Here is a 9,283-nt window from a genome sequence, read left to right as displayed (position 1 = left end):
TTGGATTTTTTTTTTTTATCTATTTATATGTTAAAAATATTTATTTACTGACTTATTCAACCGTTTTATGAATTTTGACCCATTCCATTAATTCTGTTGCATTTCAAGAAAATTTTCTCTAATACTACTATCATTTTATATACTACATCCATATGATTTGAAATTAGTACTACATCCATATGATTTGAAATTAGTATGTCTGTTTTTTTATTTTAAGATCTGTGTATTATTCCTTAACAATAATTCACTCAATTTAAAAAGATAATATTTACTTTAAAGTAAAGGTCAATTTTGATCCAAACGTATGGCTGATATACAAATTTGGTCCAAAACATTCACTTTTAGAAAAACGGGTCCATAACAAATGAAATTCGTGTCGATCCAGTCATTATTTGACGGTTCCGTCAATTTCCGACGGTCAACCATTAATTAGTGTTTTGTTGACGTTAATTAGTGTTTTGTTGACTAGATTAGCCATTTTTTATTACTGTAGCTAATTTTAATTTTTTTAAAATTTTCTCAAATATTTGTACAATAGAAAACCCTTAAATAAAAACCTGAATCAAAATCATTTTTTTATTCTCCCTCTCTTTCATTTCTTCTTCCCCACACCACCAAGAACCTAATTTTCTTTTTCCGCAACTTGGTCAAAAACCCGTCGGACTTGTCGGATATGAAGAGATCGCACTGCTGCAGGAGTTCTGGCAACAATGGCAGCCCATCGACGAGACAAAGCCGTCACCGTCAACCTCAGTCGCCATTTCCGACGAAGCAATTGAATTTCCATTTTGAATTTAGGCTTTTGAATTTTGAATTTTGATTCTTGAATGTAAGCCCCTGAATCTATATTCTTGAATTCCGACAACGTTTAAATGCATATCAAGGTTTTGAAACTAGACTTGAAACATCCATATAGCATTATGGACTACAATGTCATCAAAGATGAAGTAGAAAAATAGAACAAAATACCGTCAAACTAGTACAACATATTCATTATCAATATCAAATACGTCCTGAACGTTTGCATTAATTAGATGACTAATAATCCGAGATTAAGCCTAATCGGCTCTAAATTTTGCTAAATTAACGGAACCATTAAAAGAACCGGATCGACACAAATTTCATTTGTTATGGACCCATTTTTCAAAAAGTGAATGATTTGGACCAAATTCGTATATCGATCATATGTTTAGGACCAAAATTGATCTTTACTCTTTACTTTATTAGTAGTATTTTGAGTAAAGGCCAAAATTGGTCCTGAACATATGATCATTTTATGTTTTTGTCCTAAACATTGTCTTTTGGATTTTTTGGTCCTGAAAATATGGAAATTTGATCATTTTGGTCCTGGACTAACTGTTCCGTTAAAAACTTACGGTCAACGGGTTTAAACCCGATTTTGGCCAAATTAAACTTTTAATTCTGATTTTTTACTCCCTAATTAATTCCCTAATTATTTTTATAGATATTCTTTTAAAACTAGAATTAAAAAGAAGAAAAAAAAGGTAAACATTTACACAGAAATCGATAACTAGGGTTTCTCGGAATAGCCTGGCTCAGCCCGAATCCGAACTGCCCGGTGCCGTTCATCAACGGCAGGCCGTCGTCGTAGACGTAGCTGACGAGCTTCCCGCAGCTATTGCACTTGATCTTCATGCGCTTCTTCAGGATCCCCCAGTAATTGACCGTCTCGAGAAAGGGCGGATCTTGTCCTCCTTCTCGAATCGTTATTTGGACGGATCCACGGCGGCGAAGGACAGGGTTTTCTTGTTGCCGGCCTCGAATTAAGTAGAAGTCCAGTGCGAAGAGATCGGACGGCTGGAGGTTCAGATTGGTGCCGCACTCTCTCCAGCTGTAGATCGTCGCCATTGAATCAGATTTTTTGCTTTTTGGTCGGTTTTTTGGTTGAATTTGGAGGTTGGGGTTTTTGTATTTGAGGAAGAGAAGAAGATTCAAGAGCGCGTTAGGTTGAAATTCTAATTTTAAAAGAATATTTATAAAAATAATTAGGAATTAATTAAAGAGTAAAAAATCAAAATTAAAAATTTAATTTGGTCAAAATCGAGATTAAACCCGTTAATCGTTAATTTTTAACAGAACAGTTAGTCTAGGACCAAAGTGATCAAATTTCCATATGTTCAGGACCAAAAAATCCAAAAGATAATGTTTAGGACCAAAAACGTAAAATGGTCATATGTTCAGGACCAATTATGACATTTACTCTAGTATTTTTTATAATCAATATATTGTCGATGTCCCGCATGGAATGATCAACTTCTTTTTGCAAGGATTTAATTAAGGAAACAATATTTATTGAATTAAGTGGAGAATAATGTAAGTACGAGATAAATAAAAAATATGAAGAGTAATAAAGAGATAGTAAAATATTAGAGAAGATGTGTTAAGATGAATTAGATAAGATTGAAACATATCAATATTGTTCAATTAGGTATATCATGACATCTGCATGTTGTTCAATTAGGTATATCATGGCATCTGCATATACTTAATCTTACGATTGTACACATAAGATTAGCGAATGGATTATGAGTTTTGAATGAATTTAATCTATAGCAACCAAAACACTCCTAAATGTTGACAACCAAATCAAACATACCTTAGCAGTGATTAACCTATTTTTAAATATGTAACCGACTGGTTACGAGTTTTGCATTGATAATCTCAGTCCAGTGAATTGCAAACAAAGTAAAATACAAAGGAACGAAGTTTTTTAGTCTATTTTGGAGTATCTAATACGCTGCTGTAACAGCAAACACAAATGCTGAGCTCAGTTTAGCTACACGGCCCTTTTATTCAGATTTTTTCACTCTACTTCGTAATATTTTTATGGTTATTGTATTGATGAAAGAAAAAAAATTCCATCTTTTCATATCCCTCATTTTCTCATGAGAAATTTGCAAACAATGTTAACATCCTATGTAGAAAACATTTCAAATGAATTAATATGTACCTTTAAGTTTTTGGTTTGGGTTATAGAAATAAATTTGCAAACCATGTTAACACTACACAATAAATTGATGGTATACATAGTTCAAAGTTCAAACTATATTAATCTCAATAGTTTTTGCCAATTATCTTTAAGTTTTTGGTTTGGGTTATAGAAATACCATTCTATATAAGTTTGCGTTTGAGTTAATTAAAGAGTGAACTTTGGGTTTATCTCGAATATGGTTCCTGGACTTTAAAAATATCACCAGTAGTCCCTGTACTAAGGGTTAATATCAAAAACGGTCCTTTTGCACTGTTTCAAGACGAAAATGCTCTTTTGAGGGGTTTTGGGGGGTTTGGGCAATTTGGTCTTTTTACACTTATAACATTTTAAATCTGTTATTATTTCAGTTATGTACTAAATCTGATATTATTTCAAAATTATCATTCTTCTTCCCTTTTGTCATCCTTCACTTTGTTTCTTTATTTCAATTTTAGATTTATTTTTCCAAATTAAATTTTAAATTTCAATTTTTAAATATCAATAAATTTTTTTAATTATAAAAATTAATAGTCATAATCAATATTTGATAATGTCTAATATTTAATCAATAAGATATGACAACGTCTTAGTTTTAATCAGTATTTAATAGATTTAATCATAAATAGATCATATAACACGATTTATTTTGAAATAAATATGCATCTAATGTAAGACTAATATAATTTTCGTTTATTAATTTGAAAACAATCAAAATGACTAGAAAATTTCAACAAAAATACTCCTATATAAATTTTTTTAGTCAACTTCATAATATTCAATCACAAGCAATTATAACAACCGAACAAAGGCTAAATAGAATAGTTCTTATTTTTCTATCATGATTAATATTATTTTTCTGTACTCCTTCAATTTTACTGAATATTATATTCAATAACAAATATTAATAGTTTTAATCAATATTTATAGTGTCCATGAATTAATAGTTTTAATTTAAAAAATTTATTTATATTTCAAAATCAAAATTTAAAATTTAATTTTATAAATTAAATCTAATATTAAAATAAAGAAACAAAGTGAAGCATGATAAAAGGGAAGAAGAATGATAATTTTGAAATAATATCAGATTTAGTACATAACTGAAATAATATTAGATTTAAAATGTTAAAAGTGTAAAATGACCAAATTGCCCAAACCCCCCAAAACCCCTCAAAGGGGCATTTTCGTCTCGAAATAGTGCAAAAGGATCGTTTTTTATATTAACCCTTGGTCCAGGGACTACTGATGATATTTTTAAAGTCCAGGGACTATTTTTGAGATAAAGCCATAGTCCAGGGACCATTTTTGAAGTTCACTCTTAATTAAATTATTGAGGGAACATCTTTTTTGGTTCACGAACTTTGTCAAGTATCATTTTAAGTACGTAAACTTTGAAAATATCATTTGAGGTCCATTGATAAGGCTAATTTCATGCATCGGTATGTGCAAAGTAATGTTATAATTTGCTGGGTCTAACACGTTTACTAAGCCAGGTGTGTGAAGAAAATGGCTAGATCGAGGAAGTTATGGAGGAGATGGTCTAGCAGGAGAATGGAACGAAATGAGCAGGAATTACGAGGAAATTGGCGTGATAAAGGGAGTCTACAGCTGAGGGCAACAAAGTCATTATCAATTCCTCGCTGGACCCACTAAAACGCCTATAAATAGAGAGGAGCATGCAGCGCAAGAGATAGTTTTTACTCTTCTTAGCTCATATATTTACACACACACTTGGGAAAAATTCTGGGGATAATCGTGATAGGGGGGGGTACTTTCTAAAGATCTCGAGTTTGGTAACACCGTCCTAGTGAGGGTGAAGATACAATTGTTTTAATTTCAGCTGTTTTTGCTAGTTTCCACCGTCGAACTTCACTTTTGGGAGTCGACTTTGATGTTGATGATGTTTAACTGCTTATCGCTCATGGATCTGAGTTTAGCTGTTTAATTTCAAGTTATTTTGCTTAGATCTCTCTGCTGTTAGCGTAATTCTTAAATTGCTATGTCGATCTCTGCTTATTTCGTTATTGAGGTGTTTGATGTGGAATTTGGTGACAGATCTGTGGTTGATTGAGTGTTCGGAGCTTAAATTTGTAAATCTGACGTGATGGAGAATTTCTTCTGTTGGAGTCCGTGTCGGACGCTTGGATCCGGAGTGGATTTAGCGTCTGAAGTTGGTTTTGGCGTGTGAAAGAAACAGTAGTTGATAGACTTGTTTTATTTCCTTTGTTTTCTATTTCACTTCGTCTAGGTATGCAGATCTGTTAAGTTCTTCGTTATTTATGCATAGATTTGATTTCAAGTTAGTAGCCCTGTTTTTGATTTGCTTATGTGTTTTCTCAAGAAGTTTTATGCGAATTTGGTTGTAGAAGACGATGTCACTGTCAGTTAGTACGAGAGTTAGTTATTCTGCCACTTTCCAGTCGTACTCTGCTTTTTCTTAGATGTGGTCCCACCGTAGAATTATCTCCTAGGTCTAGCTGTTAGGTTAAGTTTCTTTCTAATATTCCCAAGTCAAGTTAATTTTAATTTTCCTCAACCCAAGAAAATGCGTGGCAGCAGCCAACACCAAAAATACTCCCAAATCCTTGATTACGAGTCTTACGCATCCTTCTCTGTGGGATCGATCCCTACTTCCCTATACTAGGTTTAGTAAAGTGGTTGAGGGTTTTTGAAGTGGGGAAGTACTTGTGTATCCGACGACCGGGATTCCGCACAACCTACGAGTTCCTAGACCGAGTGATCTAGTGGACTTGCTGGATCTGGGGAACCTGCCTTATTTGAATATCGCAACACTGCACACACACTACACTTGTACTGTCACATCCCTAGTAGGATCAAGCTAATTGGGGAAACAAAAATCAAAACAACCCAGGAAACTCCTATGTGCCACCTCACCAAAGGAATAACCAAGGCAATTTTCAGAATTCCCAACAGAACCATCAAGGGAATCAAGGGTCTGGTGGCCATTACAACAATCAAGGGTCGAGTAACCAATACAACAATCATCAAGGAAATTTTCTACAGAACCAAGGTCAAGGACAAAATTTTGGTCAATTCAACTTCAGACCACAACGGAGTTTGGATGACATGGTCCATGATTTGGTAAATTCACAGCAGTTCATGCAAGGTAACCTACATTCCAACAATGACATGGTGCACAAGTTACAGGATGCTCAGTCAGAGCAAAAAGCCGCCATGGACATGATGGCAAAACAACTTTCCCAGATCGCAGTATCTTTGAACGAGATGCGAGGGAATGAAGGTAAACTTCCTGCTACCGTCAAACCGCCAGACCGGGCAAATATTAGTCAAATCACTTTGAGATCTGAGCGGGGTTACGAAGGGCCAACGTTGGGAGCTGATGAGGAAGCGCCTATGCAAGCCAAAGAAGGGAAACAGAGTCAGAAACAGCAAGAAGGAGGCGCTGAACCAAGGGAGATCATTGTTCAGAGAGACCCCCAGAAGGAAGATTTAGGGGGATCTCTACCTCGACCAAGGGACCCGTTCTTCTTAGACCCCGAACCTGAGGAAGTAAGCAGGGAAGGAAACAAAGCAGTTGATGAAACCCAGGCTGGTACTTCCACAAATGCAGTAAAGCGAGCAAAACCATTTCCATATCGAGGGGAGGCGAAGAAGATAAAGGATGACACAGAGGATCTCATGGAGATTTTCAGCAAGTTGGAAATCAACTTGCCATTCTTGCAAGCCTTGAAAATGCCCACCTTCAGTAAGTTCATCAAGGAGTTTATTGCAGGGAAAACCAAACTAGATGGGAAGATTGTGATTGGAGAAACTGTGTCTGCTGTGATACAAAAAAGAAGGATGCCCTCAAAATGCACGGACCCAAGTATGTTTACATTACCCATTTCTTTAGGGGATATCAAGGTTGAGCATGCCATGTGTGATCTAGGGGTGTCAATAAATGTTTTGCCTCTTTCAATCTATAAAAGGTTAACTGGGGTAAGAATGGTTGATACCAAAGTAGTAATCCAGCTAGCAGATAGAACTTGCATTTGCCCTGAAGGAGTGTTGGAAAATATTATAGTCAAGGTGCATGAGTTTCTATATCCTGCTGATTTTTACGTGATCAAGATGAATGATAATGAGTCCACTGAGTCCAGTGGGGTACTTTTGGGGAGGCCATTTTTGCGTACGGCTAAGACCATTATCGATGTGTTTGATGGAACAATTTGCTTGGACTATAATGGGGAAAAATATACCTTTAGCATAGATGAGGGGATGAAAAGACCTTTAGATGTTGAGAATCTCTATGCTATTGATGTTATTAACCCTTTAGTCCAAGAATATCTTGAGACAGAATTGATACAGGAACAGATTGATAACTCGGAGTTGAGCCATTCGATTGACAAAGAAGTTGTGGGATGGTGTGCAGCAGTGATCACAGAGGAATTGACAGATGAAGAGCTCATGGAGGCCATTATGGAATTCTGCAGGAACCCGGAATCAGCTAGGTCCAAGGGATCGGCTTATGTGGCCAGTTTGGAAAAATCTCCTGGGTTAGGGAAAGAGACTTCACCAGAAAATTCAGAAAAAAAACCCTTGTCCCAGGAGACGAATGGAACGAAAAAAGAGCTGAAAACACTCCCACCAGGCCTTAAGTACGCTTACTTGGAGAAGGACGAGACATTTCCAGTAATAGTCAACAACAACTTGACCAAGGAACAGGAGAAGGAGTTGTTAGAGGTCATCAAAAGGAACAAGAAGGCAATAGGATGGACTCTCTCAGATTTGGTGGGAATAAGTCCAGATCTTTGCATGCACCACATCCGTCTGGAAGAAAGTGCAAAGGCTCATCGAGATGCACAACGGAAGCTGAACCCAAACATGCGAGAGGAAGTCTTGAAGGAGGTATTGAAGTTGCTTGCTCTAGGAATCATTTACTCCATTCCTGACAGTGAGTGGGTCAGTCCTGTCCATATGGTGCCAAAGAAGTTTGGGATACAAGTCATCAAAAATGAGAAGAATGAATTGGTACCCACCAGATTAGTGACAGGGTGGAGGATGTGCATCGACTACAGGAAGTTGAATGAAGCCACAAAGAAGGATCATTTTCCTTTGCCTTTCATTGATCAGATGCTGGAAAGGTTGGCAGGCAAACAGTATTTTTGTTTCCTTGACGGATACAGCGGATATTTCCAAATCTACGTTAATCCGGAGGATCAAGAGAAGACCACTTTCACGTGCTCTTTTGGTACATATGCATACCGAAGAATGCTGTTTGGATTGTGTAATGCACCGGGGACTTTTCAACGATGTATGATGAGCATTTTTTCGGATCTGTTGGAAGTATGCATTGAGATATTCATGGACGATTTCACCGTCTATGGGAACTCATTTGATGCTTGTTTAGCCAGCCTGGATCTAGTGTTGCAGAGATGTCAGGAAAAGCATTTAGTGTTGAACTTCGAGAAGTGCCACTTCATGGTGACTGAAGGCATTGTCCTAGGTCACGTGGTTTCTGAGAGGGGTATCCAGGTAGACAAGGCAAAGGTGGATGTGATATCAAAATTACCATACCCTACGAATCAAAAAGAGGTGAGAGGTTTCTTAGGCCATGCAGGGTTCTATAGGAGGTTCATAAGGGATTTTGCAAAAATCGCGCAACCACTCACTCGGTTGTTACAAAATGATGTTGAATTCGTCTTTGACGAAGGATGTGAGAGGGCGTTCCAGCTGCTTAAGGACAGGTTAGTATCAGCACCAATAATCAGGGCACCAGACTGGAACCATCCTTTCGAGATAATGTGTGATGCGAGCGATTTCGCTGTGGGAGCTGTCTTAGGACAAAAAATTGATGGAAAAAGCTATGTGATCTTCTATGCTTCCAAAACACTAAATCAAGCTCAGAAGAATTATGACACCACGGAGAAGGAAATGTTAGCCATCGTGTATGCCTTTGAAAAATTTCGACCCTACCTTCTTGGGTCAAGGGTTATAGTCTTCACGGATCACGCAGCAATAAAGTACTTACTGGCTAAGAAGGAGTCGAAGCCAAGGTTAATCCGTTGGGTGTTACTTTTACAAGAATTTGATTGGGAAGTACGAGATAAAAGAGGAACGGAGAATAGGGTAGCAGATCATTTGAGCAGAATCTTCCAAGGAGAAACAGAAGAGGCTATACTCGATGCCTTTCCCGAGGAACATTTGTACCTTTTGGAGAAATTTCCTAGACCACCTGACTGGGAAGCAGTTTTGGCTCTGACCGGTCTAGGGGAATCAGATAAAGGGAAGCGCACGCTGAATGCAGAACCATGGTTTGCTGATCTAGCCAAC

This window comes from Salvia hispanica, chromosome 3, assembly GCF_029641045.1.
Source record: "Salvia hispanica isolate PSC_SH4W2 chromosome 3, Shi_PSC_v1, whole genome shotgun sequence".
Lineage (NCBI taxonomy): Eukaryota > Viridiplantae > Streptophyta > Magnoliopsida > Lamiales > Lamiaceae > Salvia > Salvia hispanica.
The sequence above is the reverse complement of the archived record's forward strand: the minus strand, read 5'-3'. Positions refer to the sequence as shown.